Source organism: Oryx dammah, unplaced genomic scaffold (genome assembly GCF_014754425.2).
Source record: "Oryx dammah isolate SB20612 unplaced genomic scaffold, SCBI_Odam_1.1 HiC_scaffold_25, whole genome shotgun sequence".
Lineage (NCBI taxonomy): Eukaryota > Metazoa > Chordata > Mammalia > Artiodactyla > Bovidae > Oryx > Oryx dammah.
The window spans coordinates 20,816,852-20,832,640 of record NW_024070209.1 but is presented as its reverse complement, the minus strand read 5'-3'; the positions used below and the strand labels follow the sequence as shown (position 1 = coordinate 20,832,640).

General features: G+C 41.5%; 1 protein-coding gene across 1 annotated transcript in view; it reads right to left on the bottom strand.

The window, feature by feature from the left end:
• Positions 1–122: 122 nt before the first annotated feature.
• LOC120851688 (tetratricopeptide repeat protein 39B-like) overlaps positions 123–15,789 on the bottom strand; it is a 37,311-nt gene continuing 21,644 nt past the window's right edge. Inside the window, exon 3 of the transcript XR_005718383.1 lies at positions 123–164. The gene's annotated coding sequence lies outside the window, so the exon portion shown is untranslated. The remainder of the gene's footprint in view (positions 165–15,789) is intronic.

The window sequence follows — 15,789 nt, the reverse complement described above, 5'->3', positions numbered from 1 at the left end:
AACATTCAGAAAACGAAGATCACGGCATCTGGTCCCATCACTTCATGGGGAAACAGTGGAAACAGTGTCAGACTTTATTTTGGGGGGCTCCAAAATCACTGCAGATGGTGACTGCAGCCATGCAATTAAGACGCTTGCTCCTTGGAAGGAAAGGTATGACCAACCTAGAAAGAAAGAAGAAAGAAAGTGAAGTCACTCAGTCGTGCCTGACTCTGTGACCCCATGGACAGTAGCCTGCACCAAGCTCCTCCATCCACGGGATTTTCTAGGCAAGAGTACTGGAGTGGGTTGCCATTTATGACCAACCTAGACAGCATATTCAAAAGCAGAGATATTACTTTGCCAACAAAGGTCCGTCTAGTCAAGGCTATGGTTTTTCCAGTGGTCATGTATGGATGTGAGAGTTGGACTATAAAGAAAGCTGAGCGCCAAAGAATTGATGCTTTTGAACTGTGGTGTTGGAGAAGACTCTTGAGAGTCCCTTGGTCTGCAAGGAGATCCAACCAGTCCATCCTAAAGGAGATCAGTCCTGGGTGTTCACTGGAGAGACTGATGTTGAAGCTGAAACTTAGAGCTTTCCTGATGGCTCAGATGGTAAAGCATCTGCCTGCAATATGGGAAACCCAGGTTTGATCCCTGGGTTGGGAAGATCTCCTGGAGAAGGAAATGGCAACCCACTCCAGTATTCCTGCTTGGGGAATCCCAGGGACAGAGGAGCCTGGTAGGCTACAGTCCATGGGGTTGCAGAGTCAAACATGACTGAGCAACTTCACTTCACTTCAGTTCACCTGATGCGAAGAGCTGACTCATTGGAAAAGACCCTGATGCTGGGAAAGACTGAGGGCAGGAGGAGAAGGGGACGACAGAGGATGAGGCGGTTAGATGCCAACACCGACACAATGGACATGGGTTTGGGTGGACTCCAGGAGTTGCTGATGGACAGGGAGGCCTGGCATGCTGCAGTTCATGGGGTCACAAAGAGTTGGACATGACTGAGCAATTGAACTGAACTGAGTGGGGTACAGAAGCTGGAAAGAAAAGCCTAGGATAGAGGTGAATTAATGCCCACATAGAAAAGTGCAAGGGACTTGCTTCCATCACAAATCTGTGGTCATGTACTTAATTGGCTCCTGGAATGGTCCAGAATTTTTCCAGACTATGATCCTGAAAAATGGTGTAAGGTGGTAAATTTTGAGCTCCAAATCTGTAAATGCAGATGTTAAAAAACTGAGTTAGAGGACTGTCAAACAATACAGGAAACACCAACAGTTAACCAGTTTTTCCCTCACAACTTGGGATTTGAGTTCCATATAATCCTCGAAGTGTATTCTTTCTAATGTTATCATGTCAAATAATCCTTACGCAAACCTTCACTCGGGTTTCCCTGGTGCCTCAGACGGTAAGCGTCTGCCTGCAATGCAGGAGACCTGGGTCCGATTCTTGGGTCAGGAAGATCCCCTGGAGAAGGAAATGGCAACCAACTCCAGTACTCTTGCATGGAAAATCCCATGGACAGAGAAGTCTGGTAGACCATGGGATCGCAAAGAGTCGGACACACTGTGCAACTTCACTTTAACCTTCACTCCTGAATGATTGGCTTATGATATTAAGGTAGCTTTTGTAGATAAGATTTTGCCATGTAATCTATAAAATCTAATCTAACCTCTAAAGTGAGAGTGAAGTCACTCAGTCCTGTCCGACTCTTTGCGACCCCATGGACTGTAGCCTATCAATCAGGTTCCTCCATCCATGGGGTTTTCTAGGTGAGAGTGCTGGAGTGGATTGTCATTTCCTTCTCCAGGGGATCTTCCCGAACCAGGAAACAAACCCGGGTCTCCCGCATTGCAGGCAGACGCTTTACCATCCCTTTTTCAGGAGATCTTCAGGAATCTAACCTCTAAGTCCTCTATAAATCTACCAAGAACTAATATAAATAACAATTATTATTGTTATTGTAATGTGCAGGAAAATATTTGAATTCATAAAACCTCAGCCCCAAAGAGATATTTGTGACAATGGGCCATGTGCATTTTAAGCCTACTGTCTATATTGCACAATGAAAGACTTTGGCATCTATTTTATATACATAAAATTCTACAGGTAGTTGCTAGCCTCAAGCTTACCCCTCAAGTTAGCCCCTTTAAAGCCATGAGGAGACAGGGCCACTTCCCTCCCTTCTCTCCCCTCTCCCTTTAGTCTCCTAACTAAAGGCTCATCACCAGATTTGCTGATACAAATCACTGACTTCTAGCAAACTGAACCCAGCCCATTACCTACAGTTCAGTTCAGTCACTCAGTCATGTCTGACTCTTTGAGACCCCATGAATCGCAGCACGCCAGGCCTCCCTGTCCATCACCAACTCCCAGAGTTCACTCAGACTCACGTCCATCAAGTCAGTGATGCCATCCAATCATCTCATTCTCTGTCGTCCCCTTCTCCTCCTGCGCCCAATCCCTCCCAGCATCAGAGTCTTTTCCAATGAGTCAGCTCTTCGCATGAGGTGGCCAAAGTACTGGAGTTTCAGCATTAGCATCATTCCTTCCAAAGAAATCCCAGGGCTGATCTCCTTCAGAATGGACTGGTTGGATCTCCTTGCAGTCCAAGGAACTCTCAAGAGTCTTCTCCAACATCACAGTTCAAAAGCATCAATTCTTCAGCACTCAGCCTTCTTCACAGTCCAACTCTCACATCCATACACGACCACAGGAAAAACCATAGCCTTGACCAGATGGACCTTAGTTGGCAAAGTAATGTCTCTGCTTTTCAATATGCTATCTAGGTTGGTCATAACTTTTCTTCCAAGGAGTAAGCATCTTTTAATTTCATGGCTGCAGTCACCATCTACAGTGATTTTGGAGCCCCCCAAAATAAAGTCTGACACTGTTTCCACTGTTTCCCCATCTATTTCCCATGAAGTGATGGGACCAGAGGCCATGATCTTCGTTTTCTGAATGTTGAGCTTTAAGCCAACTTTTTCACTCTCCTCTTTCACTTTCATCAAGAGGCTTTTTAGTTCCTCTTCACTTTCTGCCATAAGGGTGGTGTCATCTGCATATCTGAGGTTATTGATATTTCTCCCAGCAATCTTGATTCCAGCTTGTGTTTCTTCCAGCCCAGCGTTTCTCATGATGTACTCTGCATATAAGTTAAATAAGCAGGGTGACAATATACAGCTTTGACATACTCCTTTTCCTATTTGGAACCAGTCTGTTGTTCCATGTCCAGTTCTAACTGTTGCTTCCTGACATGCATACACATTTCTCAAGAGGCAGGTCAGGTGGTCTGGTATTCCCATCTCTTTCAGAATTTTCCAGTTTATCGTGATCCACATGGTCAAAGGCTTTGGCATAGTCAATAAAGCAGAAAAAGATGTTTTTCTGGAACTCTCTTGCTTTTTCCATGATCCAGCGGATGTTGGCAATTTGATCTCTGGTTCCTCTGCCTTTTCTAAAACCAACTTGAACATCAATAACCTCAGATATGCAGATGACACCACCCTTATGGCAGAAAGTGAAGAGGAACTAAAAAGCCTCTTGATGAAAGTGAAAGAGGAGAGTGAAAAACTTGGCTTAAAGCTCAACATTCAGAAAATGAAAATCATGGCATCCGGTCCCATCACTTCATGGGAAATAGATGGGGAAACAGTGGAAACGGTATCAGACTTTATTTTTTGGGGCTCCAAAATCACTGCAGATGGTGATTGCAGCCATGAAATTAAAAGACGCTTACTCCTTGGAAGAAAAGTTATGACCAACCTAGATAGCATATTGAAAAGCAGAGACATTACTTTGCCGACTAAGGTCCGTCTGGTCAAGGCTACGGTTTTTCCTGTGGTCATGTATGGATATGAGAGTTGGACTGTGAAGAAGGCTGAGCGCTGAAGAATTGATGCTTTTGAACTGTGGTGTTGGAGAAGACTCTTGAGAGTCCCTTGGACTACAAGGAGATCCAACCAGTCCATTCTGAAGGAGATCAGCCCTGGGACTTCTTTGGAGGGAATTATGCTGAAGCTGAAACTCCAGTACTTTGGCCACCTCATGCGAAGAGTTGACTCATTGGAAAAGACTCTGATGCTGGGAGGGATTGGGGGCAGGAGGAGAAGGGGACGACAGAGGATGAGATGGCTGAATGGCATCACTGACTTGATGGACGTGAGTCTGAGTGAACTCTGGGAGTTGGTGATGGACAGGGAGGCCTGGCATGCTGCAATTCATGGGGTCACAGAATCGGACACAACTGAGCAACTGAACTGAACTGAACTTGAGCATTCTTTGGCATTGCCTTTCTTTGGGATTGGAATGAAAACTGACCTTTTCCAGTCCTGTGGCCACTGCTGAGTTTTCCCAATTGCTGGCATATTGAGTGCAGAACTTTCACAGCATCATCTTTCAGGATTTGAAATAGCTCAACTGGAATTCCATCACCTCCACTAGCTTTGTTCGTAGTGATGTGTTCTAAGGCCCACTTGACTTCACATTCCAGGATGTCCGGCCAAGGGGCAACCCATTACCTACACAAGTTCTCAAACAGGGCCTCTCCTGTATCTTGTCCTCAGTGAGTTCAGAGGATGTGGCTTTTCCTTTCCCTGGTCAACTCTTACCCTTGTTCCCCCTGGAGCCTCTCATCCACAGTTGATATCCCTTCTCTCATATTCTCTGCTCCTTTGGCCATGCCATGTGGCACGTGGGATCTTACTTCCTTGGCCAGGGATTAAACCCATGCCCTCTGCACTGGAAACGTGGCAGTCTTAACCACTGGACCACCAGGGAGGTCCCTAAATTTTGTCTTTTAATTTGAAAGCCTTCAGATAGGTATTCCCTCTTCTTTACAACTAGTTTCCACCACTTTTACTACTTTACACACTTGGCTGATTCATATGTTTAACATTTCCTGCCTAATTCCTATAGGAAATTTGAGTTTTTGACTCTGGAATAGTCCCTACTGATAAATGAGTAAATTAGCAGAGTAAATTATACCTTAATCTCTTGTGAGTTTGATAAGAATCAGTCTCAAATGTGTCTAGTCAACTGTTGGGCCAGTTAAAGGCCAGAACCAGGACTGTGGGTAGCAATGTCAAGGAAATGCCAGTTGCAGGATTTCTAGTTGGATCTCCATACAGACTTCTCCAGGTGATTTCAAGAGCTCATTGTCATCTGCCCCCTTTTCAACTGTGCCCTCTGGTACCATTTTATAGCTTGTTGTTATTCACATTTATATTTTGGCAGTTACTGTAGGTTGGTTCATTTAACAATCCTTTCCCACAACCTCCTAATGAGGCTTGAAAGCTAAAAATCTTCAGCTTCCCATGACAGTAAAAGTGACCACAGGAATACTTCTGGCCAGTGAGACATACACGGAAGTACCTAAGAAAGCTGTCCCTTCCAAAATAAAACAGAAAATTCTCCTAAGGAGGCGAAAACCTTTTTGATCCTTTGATCATTTCTCCTCCAGCCCGCCTGCACGTGCGGTAGCCACTTGGCACCGAGGAGTTATACATAAGAGCTACATGCCACACAGAAAGATAAAAGAAAGAAAAAGATCCACAGCAGACCTGAACTACCTACCTTTCTATTTATTTTATTTGGGACAAATAAACTCCTTTCTGTTTAAACAACTGTTTCAAGTGTTTCCACCCCAACAAAATCGTTTTCTAGTTTATCTCCCTAATAAAATCCTCAAGAGAGAGAGCCTGTTTTATCTTTATATTCTCAGTACCTTGTTCAATGTCTGCATATAACAGGCATTCAGCATAGATTTGTTTAACCAATTAATAAATTTGTTGTTCTTTGGGAAAAGCTGGGACAAAACAGAAAACCATAATTTAAGCAAAGAGTTACTTACTTCATAAGGGACTAAGATAAACTAAGAACAGAAAAAGCAATTGACAGGTCAAATTTTAAATTGGCAAAGCAGGTAACAAAGGGACCTTTGCTTTTTTCAAGAAAGTAATTTAAATCCACTGCACTGAAGACTACAGTGTATTACTATCCTTACTAATAGTAGCAGTAGTAACAATAAAAATGCTATTAACTCAATTTTAATGAACATATAAATCATTATCCTTATTTTATAGCTAATGAAACTGAGGCACAAAAGCCCAAGGTCACATAGCTAGTTAGTGACAGAGCTAGAATACAAACCCGGGCAGTCAGATCGAAGCCTGCCCTCTTAACCACTGTATCATACTAATTAAATAATAGGGAATAACTCAAGTATAATTTGTCACTTAAAAGCCTATTTTTAGTTAGTGAGGAACATGCTTTTCAAAGTAAGTGTTCTAAAATACCTGTTTCCCATTGTGCTCCAGTTGGTTGTCTGGATACCCAAAGTACTAAGTTAATGTGTTTCACCCACGTGTTCTAGCAAACTAAACTCTCCCAGCAAATTCTGTCTCCAAGGGTAACTGCAAGAAGAATATACTCAGTCAGATATAATATTTTGGAAGTTAGGATTTTATCCTTAAAGCAGGTAAAACCATAAGAAGCCCCATTCCTACAGCCACTGTTTACTCTCAGTGTAGCTTATGAACAGGGACAACAGCTTAGAATCAAGTGGCTTAATGATCTGGAAAAGCTGATCTTCAGAGGAATTATACCTTATGGAGGGCAACTAAGGAGAGGCTACGCAGTAACCAAACTCTTCCTCAAACAATCTAGTCTTTTCTTTTTTTCTATCCAGTGAATTTATCCTCTTGTCCTCCTTCAATTATTTTCAGAAGGTTTATGTGTGTGTGGAAGGGAGGCCTCTTTCTTCCCTATTTTGTGGCAATTATAGGCCCATATTCGAGCTTCCTAATGAAAAAGGATAAAATACAGCATTGATCACACAGGGGAAGATATTGTCTCTGGTGTAAAAAACCAACAAAAAAAATTGTGTACATGGGAAAACCATTCAAGAGTCTATGCTATTCAGTACATCATTGTTTTGAAATGTCAATAAGATCTTAAAGTCTTTTTTCTTTCTTTAATGATTAAATAAAAACATTTACAGGGCACTGGGATTCCTAGTATAGCTACTTCCCCTATTTTATTTGTGAGCTATCTACATTATTCAGTGAGATGTTTAAAAAATATTTTTTTCTTTTCAAAAATGTTGCCTAATTTAATTGGTAAATTCGTTACTTATAAGAGAGCCAGTATGTTTTAAAATGTACATCATAGAGTTAGAAGATGGCGGAGGAGTAGGTCAAGGAGACCACTTTCTCCCCCACAAATTCATCAAAAGATCATTTGAACGCTGAGCAAATACCACAAAACAACTTCTGAATGCTGGCGGAGGACACCAGGCACCCAGAAAGGCAGCCCATTGTCTTCAAAAGGAGGTAGAACAAAATATAAAAGATAAAAAAAGAGACAAAAGAGTTAGGGACAGATACCCATCCTGGGGAGGGAGACTTAAAAGAGGAGAAGTTTCCAAACACCAGGAAACCCTCTCAACAGCGGGTCTGTGGGGAGTTTTGGAATCTCAGAGGGCAACATAACCGGGAGGAAAGAATAACTAAATAAACCCTACAGATTATGCACCTAACCGCAACTCCCAGAGGAGAAGTAGCCCAGACACTCACTTCCCGCCACCAGCAAGCAGGGGCTGAACAGGGAGGCACAGGCTGCAGTGCTTAGGACTGGGCCTGAACACCCTGAGGACAATCTGAGGGAGCCAATGTGAGACAGCAACCCAAACTGTGGGACAGCCAGAGAGAGAGGGAAAAAAAGAAAAAGAGGAGAGAGAAAGACAGAACTTTCCCATGAAAAGCTCTAACCTAAGGCACTGCCGGCCCTGCTCACAGAACAAAGGACTGAGCAGATACCAGAGGAGAGCTAGCTGGCAGCGGACCCGCCCATCCCCCGTCGGAGGCAGGGAGGAACGTAGGTCACAGCCAGAGCCAGAAGGCAAGGGGCAAAGTCGGTCCCAGAGATGGCATCCTCTACCAAACTGCAAGCAGGCTCCCAGTTGCTAAGTCTTCCTGGGATCCTGGATGGTTGACATCCACCAGGAGGGTTGCAGCCAGAGAGCAAATCCCCAAGGAGACACACGGCACAACTGAGACAGCGCTCCCGCTGCACACCCAGGAAACTGAGCGGCTGGGACTGGAGGTGATAAGACACATCGCCCCACCTGGGGAGAGTGTGCTCACCAAGCACCTGGTCCCCTGAGCTGCTCAGACCTGGGAAGGGCAGAAAACGAAGGCCCAACCAAGTCTGTGCCTCTGTGGAGTACCCGAGAACCTGAACCTGGGCAGCTTAGACCAGGGAAGTGCACGCAACCCAGGGCTCGCTTAGACAGTTCCCCTGCAGAGCAACCTGGAGCTTGAGCAGTGTAGACCAGGAAAGTACACATGCCGTGAGTGGGGGCAAACCCAGTGTGGCCCAGACACTGCAAGCACTCCCCACACACGCCAGTGATATTTGTTTGCAGTGTTCCTCCCTCCCCGCAGCACAATTGAACAAATGAGCCTAAATAAATGACCACCTCCGCCCCCTTATGTCAGGGGAGAAGTTAAGACACTGAAGAGACTTGCAAACAGAGCAAGCCAAAGTAAACAAAGAGGGAACGGTTTTGGAAGGGGCAAGTGCAACAGATTAAAACCCTGCATTAAACCCTGGGTTTTAATGTAGCCTTCCACTGGCTACATTGGAAGGGACCTATAGACCTTGAGAAGAAGTAGAAGGTGGAACAAGGAACTATCTGAAACTGAACTGACCATACACTGCCCTCAACAGCTCCAGAGAAATTCCTAGATATATTTTACTATTATAATTTTTTAATTTTTAAGTTCTTTATTACTCCTTTTTCATTTTTAAAACCTACAATTACCTTGAGAAAAAAGACCCTATTTTTAAAGCAAATTTCATATTTTTGTATATAACTTGCGATTGTTTTGTTTTTTTAATATTGTATTTTTGAGAGTCTAACCTCTACTCTAGATTTTTAATCTTTACTTTTTGGTATTTGTTATCAATTCTGTACCTTTAAGAATCCAATCTTCAGTATCCATTTTTACTTAGGAGTGTGATTACTGTGTTGATTGCTCTCTCTCTTTTTGACTCTCCTTTTTCTCCCCCAGATCACCTCTATCTCCTCCCTCCCCCTTCTCTTCTCTATTTAACTCTGTGAATCTCTTTGGGTGTTCCGGGCTGTGGAGAAAACTTAGGGAACTGATCACAGGCTAGATTGGTTTCTCTCCTATTGACTCTTCCTCCTTTCCTTCTGGTCACCTCTATCTCCTTCCTTCCTCTTTTCTTCTCTAAGGAACTCTGTGAACCTCTCTGAGTGTTCCAGACTGTGGAGAGCAAGTAGGGAATTGATTACTGGCTAGACTGCTCTCTCCCCTTTTGATTCCCCCTCTTCTCCTCCTGGTCACCTCTATCTCCCACCTCCCTCTTTTCTTCTTCATGTAACTCTGTGAACCTCTCTGGGATTCCCTCACTGAGAATCTTTTCACCATTAACCTAGATGTTTTATCATCAGTGCTGTACGGATGGAGAAGTCTTAAGGCTACTATGAGAATAAGACTGAAAGCCAGAGGCAGGAGGCCTAAATCCAAAACTTGAGAACACCAGAAAACTCCTGACTCCAGGGACCAACAATTGACAAGAGCTCATCCAAAAGCCTCCATACCTACACAGAAACCAAGCTTCAACCCAAGAGCCAACAAGTTTAAGAGCAAGACATACCAAGCTAGTTCTCCAACAAAAAAGGAACATAACCCTGAGCACAAAAATACAGGTGGCCAAAAGTCACACCAAACCCATAGATACCTCAAAACTCACTACTGGACACTTCATTGCACACCAGGGAGAACAGATCCAGCTCCACCCACCAGAACACTGACACAAGCATCCCTAACCATGAAACCTTGAAAGCCACTTGGCCAACCCCACCCACAAGGAGGAATGTGCACAATAAAGAGGAACCACAAACTTCCACCATACAGAAAGGCCACCCCAAACACAGTAACCTAAATAAGATGAAAAGGCAGAGAAATATTCAGCAGGTAAAGGAACATGATAAAAGCACACCAAACCAAACAAAAGAGGAGGAGATAGGGAGTCTACCTGACAAAGAATTCAGAATAATGATAGTAAAAGTGATCTAAAAATTTGAAAACAAAATGGAATTACAGATAAATAGTCTGGAGACAAGGATTGAGAATATCCAATAAAAGTTTAACAAGGACCTAGAAAAAATAAAAAAGAGTCAATCAATAATGAATAATGCAATAACTGAGATCAAAAGCACTCTGGAGGGAACCAACAGTAGAATAACTGAGGCAGAAGATAGGATAAGTGAGGTGGAAGATAGAATGGTGGAAATAAATGAAGCAGAGAGGAAAAAAGAAATGAGACAACCTCAGAGACCTCTGGGACAATGGGAAACACCCCAACACTTGAATCACAGGAGTCCCAGAAAAAGAAGACAAAAAGAAAGGCCATGAGAAAATACTTGAGGAGATAATAGTTGAAAACATCCCTAAAATGGGGAAGGAAATAGCCACCAAGGTCCAAGAAACCCAGAGAGTCCCAAACAGGATAAACCCAAGGCAAAACACCCCAAGACACATATTAATCAAATTAACAAAGATCAAACACAAAGAACAAATATTAAAAGCAGCAAGGGAAAGACAACAAATAACCCACAATGGGATCTCCATAAGGATAACAGCTTATCTTTCAATAATAACTCTTCAAGCCAGAAAGGAATGGCAGGACATACTTGAAGTGATCAAAGAGAAAAATCTACAACCCAGATTACTGTACCCAGCAAGGATCTCATTCAAATATGAAGGAAAAATCAAAAGCTTTACAGACAAGCAAAAGCTGAGAGAATTCAGCACCGCCAAACCAGCTCTTCAACAAATGCTAAAGGATCTTCTCTAGACAGGAAACACAGAAAAGGTTTATAAACTCAAACCCAAAACAACAAAGTAAATGGCAATGGGATCATACTTATCAATAATTACCTTAAATGTAAATGAGTTGAATGCCCCAACCAAAAGACAAAGATTGGTTGAATGGATACAAAAATAAGACCCCTATATATGCTGTCTACAAGAGACCCACCTCAAACCTAGGGACATATACAGACTGAAAGTGAAGGGCTGCAAAAAGATATTTCACTCAAATGGAGACCAAAAGAAAGCAGGCGTAGCAATACTCATATCAGATAAAATAGACTTTGAAATAAAGGCTGTGAAAAAAGACAAGGACACTACATAATGATCAATCCATCTAAGAAGAAGATATAACAGTTATATATGGACCCAACATAGGAGCACTGCAATATGTAAGGCAAATGCTAACAAATATGAAAGGGGAGATTAACAGTAACACAATAATAGTGGGAGACTTTAATACCCCACTCACATCTATGGATAGATCAACTAAACAGAAAATTAGCAAGGAAACACAAACTTTAAATGGTACAATGGACCAGTTAGACCTAATTGATATCTATAGGACATTTCACCCTAAAACAATGAATTTCACCTTTTTCTCAAGTGCACACAGAATCTTCTCCAAGATAGATCACATCCTGGGCCATAAATCTAGCCTTGGTAAATTTTTAAAAAATGAAATAATCTCAAGCATCTTTTCTGACCACAATGTGATAAGATTAGATGTCAACTACACACAAAAAAAACTATTAAAAATACAAACATATAGAGGCTAAACAACACACTTCTGAATAACCAACAAATCACAGAAGAAATCAAAATATGCATAGAAATGAATGAAAATGAAAACACAATAACCCAAAACCTATAGGATTCAGTAAAAGCAGTGCTAAGGGGAAGGTTTATAGCAATACAAACCTACTTCAAGAAACAGGAGAGAAATCAAATAAATAACCTAACTCTATACCTAAAGCAACTAGAAAAGGAAGAAATGAAGAACCCCAGGGTTAGTAGAAGGAAAGAAATCACAAAAATTAGGGCAGAAAAAAATGCAAAAGAAACAACGGAGACTGTAGCAAAAATCAACAAAGCTAAAAGCTAGTTCTTTGAGAAGATAAATAAAATAGAGAAAACCATTAGCCAGACTCATCAAGAAACAAAGGGAGAAGAATCAAATCAACAAAATTAAAAATGAAAATGGAGAAATCACAACAGACAACACAGAAATACAAAGGATCATAAGAGACTACTATCAGCAACTATATGGCAATAAAATGGACAACTTGGAAGAAATGGACAAATTCTTAGAAAAGTGTAACTTTCCAAAACTGAACTAGGAAGAAATAGAAAATCTTAACAGATACATCACAAGCACAGAAATCGAAACCATAATCAGAAATCTTCCAACAAACAAAAGCCCAGGACCAGACGGCTTCACAGCTGAATTCTACCAAAAAATTTAGAGAAGAGCTAACTATACTACTCAAACTCTTCCAGAAAATTGCAGAGGAAGGTAAACTTCCAAACTCATTCTATGAGGCCACCATCACCCTAATACCAAAACCTGACAAAGATGCCACAAAAAAAGAAAACTACAGGCCAGTATCACTGATGAACATAGATGCAAAAACCCTAAAAAAAATTCTAGCAAACAGAACCCAACAACATGTTAAAAAGATCATACATCATGAACAAGTGGGCTTTATCCCAGGGATGCAAGGATTCCTCAATATCCACAAATTAATCAATGTAATACAACCACATTAACAAATTAAAAAATAAAAGCCATATGATTATCTCAATAGATGCAGAGAAAGCCTCTGACAAAATTCAACATCCATTTATGATAAAAACTCTCCAGAAAGCAGGAATAGAAGGAACATACCTCAACATAATAAAAGCTATATATGACAAACCCACAGCAATCATTATCCTCAATGGTGAAAAATTGAAAGCATTTCCCCTAAAGTCAGGAACAAGACAAGGGTGCCCATTCTCACCACTGCTATTCAATATAGTTTTGGAAGTTTTGGCCATGGCAATCAGAGCAGAAAAAGAAATAAAAGGAATCCAAATTGGAAAAGAAGTAAAACTCTTACTGTTTGCAGATGACATGATCCTCTACATAGAAAACCCTAAAGACTCCATCAGAAAATTACTAGGGCTGATCAATGAATATAGTAAAGTTGCAGGATATAAAATCAACACACAGAAATCCCTTGTATTCCTATACACTAATAATGAGAAAATAGAAAGAGAAATTAAGGAAACAATTCCATTCACCACTGCAACGAAAAGAATAAAATACTTAGGAATATACCTAACTAAAGAAACTAAAGACCTATATATAGAAAACTATAAAACACTAGTGAAAGAAATCAAAGAGGACACTAATGGATGGAGAAATATACCATGTTCATGGATCGGAAAAATCAATATAGTGAAAATGAGTACACTACCCAAAACAACCTACAGATTCAATGCAATCCCTATCAAGCTACCAACAGTACTTTTACCAGAGCTAGAACAAATAACTTCACAGTTTGTATGGAAATACAAAAAACCTCGAATAGCCAAAGCAATCTTGAGAAAGAAGAATGGAACTGGATGAATCAACCTGCCTGACTTCAGGCTCTACCACAAAGCCACAGTCATCAAGACAGTATGGTACTGGCACAAAGACAGAGATATGGACAAATGGAACAAAATAGAAAGCCCAGAGATAAATCCATGCACCTATGGACACCTTATGTTTGACAAAGGAGGCAAGAATATAATAGAGAAAAGACAATCTCTTTAACAAGTAGTGCTGGGAAAACTGGTCAACCACTTGTAAAAGAATGAAACTAGAACACTTTCTAACACCATACACAAAAATAAACTCAAAATGGATTAAAGATCTAAACGTAAGACCAGAAACTATAAAACTCCTAGAGGAGAACATAGGCAAAACACTCTCCGACATAAATCACAGTAGGATCCTCTATGACCCACCTCCCAGAATATTGGAAATAAAAGCAAAAATAAACAAATGGGACCTAATTAAAATTAAAACCTTCTGCACAACAAAGGAAAGCATAAGCAAGGTGAAAAGACAGCCTTCAGAATGGGAGAAAATAATAGCAAATGAAGCAACTGACAAATAACTAATCTCAAAAATATACAAGCAACTCCGGCAGCTCAATTCCAGAAAAATAACTGACCCAATCAAAAAACGGGCCAAAGAAGTAAACAGACATTTCTCCAAAGAAGACATATAGATGGCTAACAAACACATGAAAAGATGCTCAACATCACTCATTATCAGAGAAATGCAAATCAAAAGCACAAGGAGGTAACATTTCATGCCTGTCAGAATGGCTGCTATCAAAAAGTCTACAAGCAATAAATGCTGGAGAGGGTGTGGAGAAAAGGGGACCCTCTTACACTGTTGGTGGGAATGCAAACTAATATAGCCACTGTAGAACAGTGTGGAGATTCCTTAAAAAACTGGAAATAGAACTGCCATATGACCCAGCAATCCCACTGCTGGGCATACACAATGAGGAAACCCGAATTGAAAGAGACACACTCATGTCACATGCTAGTAAAGTAATGCTCAAAATTCTCCAAGCCAGGCTTCAGCAATATGTGAACCATGAACTCCCTGATGTTCAAGCTGGTTTTAGAAAAGGCAGAGGAACCAGAGATCAAATTGCCAACATCCGCTGGATCATGGAAAAAGCAAGAAAGTTCCAGAAAAACATCTATTTCTGCTTTATTGACTATACCAAAGCCTTTGACTGTGTGGATCACATTAAACCGTGGGGAATTCTGAAAGAGATGGGAATACCAGACCACCTAAGCTGCCTCTTGAGAAATCTGTATGCAGGTCAGGAAGCAACAGTTAGAACTGGACATGGAACAACAGACTGGTTCCAAATAGGAAAAGGAGTACGTCAAGACTGTATATTGTCACCCTGCTTATTTAACTTATATGCAGAATACATCATGAGAAACGCTGGACTGGAAGAAACACAAGCTGGAATCAAGACTGCCGGGAAAAATATCAATAACCTCAGATATGCAGATGACACCACCCTTATGGCAGAAAGTGAAGAGGAACTAAAAAGCCTCTTGAAAGTGAAAGAGGAGAGTGAAAAAGTTGGCTTAAAGCTCAACATTCAGAAAACGAAGATCATGGCATCCAGTCCCATCACTTCATGGGAAATAGATGGGGAAACAGTGGAAACAGTGTCAGGCTTTATTTTTTTGGGCTTGAAAATCACTACAGATGGTGATTGTAGCCATGAAATTAAAAGACGCTTACTCCTTGGAAGAAAAGTTATGACCAACCTAGATAGTGTATTCAAAAGCAGAGACATTACTTTGACAACTAAGGTCCGTCTAGTCAAGGCTATGGTTTTTCCTGTGGTCATGTATGGATGTGAGAGTTGGACTGGGAAGAAGGCTGAGCGCTGAAGAATTGATGCTTTTGAACTGTGGTGTTGGAGAAGACTCTCGAGAGTCCCTTGGACTGCAAGGAGATCCAACCAGTCCATTCTGAAGGAGATCAGCCCTGGGATTTCTTTGGAAGGAATGATGCTGAAGCTGAAACTCCAGTACTTTGGCCACCTCATGAGAAGAGTTGACTCATTGGAAAAAACTCTGATGCTGGGAGGGATTGGGGGCAGGAGGAGAAAGGGACGACCAAGGATGAGATGGCTGGATGGCATCACGGACTCGATGGACATGAGTGTGAGTGAACTCCGGCAGATGGTGATGAACAGGGAGGCCTGGCGTGCTGCGATTCATGGGGTCGCAAAGAGTCGGACACGACTGAGCGACTGAACTGAACTGAACTGAACATGTACCCCAGTGTTCATTGTAGCACTGTTTACAATAGCTAGAACAT